This window comes from Penaeus chinensis, chromosome 13, assembly GCF_019202785.1.
Source record: "Penaeus chinensis breed Huanghai No. 1 chromosome 13, ASM1920278v2, whole genome shotgun sequence".
NCBI lineage: Eukaryota > Metazoa > Arthropoda > Malacostraca > Decapoda > Penaeidae > Penaeus > Penaeus chinensis.
The window spans coordinates 27,813,372-27,815,871 of NC_061831.1; the positions used below are offsets into that span (position 1 = coordinate 27,813,372).

Here is a 2,500-nt window from a genome sequence, read left to right on the forward strand (position 1 = left end):
TTTTTAATTAGGGGTAGAGAGGTCTGCACTCCAATCACAAATTTCTTTTTAGTCTCACGCTCAATACCCCCAAAGACCCACACTTGACTAAGTTGCTCTGTTGTACTTGGGGTTTCATGAACAGAAATCGTTGTTTCCCAAACGTTACACCGGCACCTCCTATAAATTTTGTTTTGAAACCCAAATTTTTGGGGTTACTTCAGAACAAAAACTCCCCCAAATTCTACGCTATTTGTTTTTGACATGCCAATGCAGTTAATAACACTCATGATCCCAATGCTTCTGAAGCCAATGATTAACAAACAAAATTACTTTAAATGGTTCCACAAGTGTCCTCTGCAGGAACGTGCCTATATAATCCGCTGCGGAAAACACAACTTTTAAACGCCTTTTTATCACGCTATTTTTTTTAAAATGGGCCCAAATTAAAAGTATTTTGATTGCACCCCCCACACCTTTTGCCCCTCCATTTTGAATAAGGAGTTATTACAATGGTTTTTACTTCCCCACTATACAAAACCTATCACCCCCATGTTGCCAAGGGGAAAGGGTTTTAAACATATACATGAAAATACAATTGCTCTCGTGACATTGTCACGCACATGCACGGTACTATTATTCTTTAAAAAATGTTTCGCGAGCACTTTGTATGAAAACATACTAAATTTAAAATTTCCCCGTGCTATTCTTCAGCCCCCTCTGCCCGTAATATGAGCTGACAATCGATTTGCGCAGAGTAAGATTTAAAATTGGTTACTGTAAATAATCGATATTATCATAGTAATACTCTTGTAATGTCATATCCTTTCAGGCAGAAACAAAATGTCCTTCATGTAAGCTGACGTGGACTTTTTCTACGAACGAAATTAGAAGTAATGCAATAAATGTTACAAAATAGAATGGCATCACTGTTTTAGGTTAATTTTCTGACTATGACAATCGTGTGATGAGAACAAATCTGATGATAATCTCCATCGGATTCTCCAGCCGACAATCTTGATGTGATTTGATAAGTCCCGATAGCAGGGGAGGGCATGAAGTAGATCAGGGAAATTATGGGGTAAAACAGGCTTAAATAAGCAAAATAGAGAACAGAAATGTGTAAAACAAGCACAAAAAACACTTAAAATCGGCAAATGATACCCTACAGACATCGCCACCATCTTTGAAAGTCTACGGACCGACGCACCAATTTTCGAAAAACTACGGGATTTCACATGATCCAGATCCCCTGTGGTAATCGTAAAATGCGTCCTAACCAATAAACCAACCTAACCTAACCCTGTGGGATTTATACACTACGATCTATATATTCCCTAGCCAAGGGGCTCTGCCCCTTGGACCCCGTGGTATTAAATGCGCCTAGCCAGGGGGCTTTGCCTTGCCTAGCCTAGCCTAGCCTAATTATATGTGCCTAGCAAGGGGGCTATGCCCCCTGGACCCCCGTGGCTTTAAGAAAATACGATCTATATATTCCCTAGCCAAGGTGCTCTGCCCTCAGAACCGCCCAGGGTAAAACCACATACCTTTATATAACGAAAGATCGAACTTTTCTTCGCTTCCGTCTATGGTCCGAGTTCCTTGGTTTGTAATCACTTTTTTCGACATTTGGGGCACTTGTTGGGTTCAAATATCAAGCTGAGATAGATACTATTATCTATTTGTTCTATATATCCACTATACGGCTTTAAAAATGACCCGGAATCAACGCAACACACTTAAAATGTGACACTTCTCACCGGCATTTCGGAACTAATGGCAACTGACGAAGTGTCAAATCTCCCGGTGGAAAAAGGCACCTGTGCACATGGTTATTGTGCAAAAGAGTGTAAATAATTACCAAAGCACGTAAAAGAAATATAATAAAAATAAAACAATTCATTAAATACATGAATTCTCTGGCAATTCTCTGGCAATTACAAAATAATCGTTTTCACAAGCGCGTAGTAATACATGGACTACTTCATAGATCGCAATAAGGAGTTACGCTTCACATTTGTTTTGGTCCAGGCAAGGTAAACATGGATGGGGACTTAGCCTCAGAGCAGTGCCATGCAGAGCCTATTTTGTCATTTCCTGGGAAATATGAGGCCGCTGCAGATTTAGTTGTATTAATTCCTATTCTATTTTTTGTGCTCTACAAGATGGCAATTTTGCTCTACCTCTGTGCATCGCTCTCGGTAACATTAACCCAGGGTTAAATCACAAACTTTTCAGCGCTTCCGTCTATGGTCAGAAATGCTTGGTTTCTAATAATTTTTTTTGCCATTTGGGGCACTTGTTGGGCTCAAATATCAGGCTTAGATATATCCACAATATGACTTTAAAAATGACCCAGAGTCGACGCAGCACTTGAAACGAAACATTTCTCACAGTGTTTCTCACTGAATGGCCGGCGAGCGACCTGTCAAATCTCCCGGTGAACACACGCATGCGCACAAGGTTATTGTTCAGAATAGCGTAAATAATTACCAAAAGACATAAATAAAGTATAATAAAA

General features: G+C 39.8%; 1 protein-coding gene across 1 annotated transcript in view; it reads right to left on the bottom strand.

The window, feature by feature from the left end:
* LOC125031715 (RING finger protein 10-like) overlaps positions 1-2,500 on the bottom strand; it is a gene marked incomplete in the record, with an annotated part of 5,921 nt that overhangs the window by 2,002 nt on the left and 1,419 nt on the right.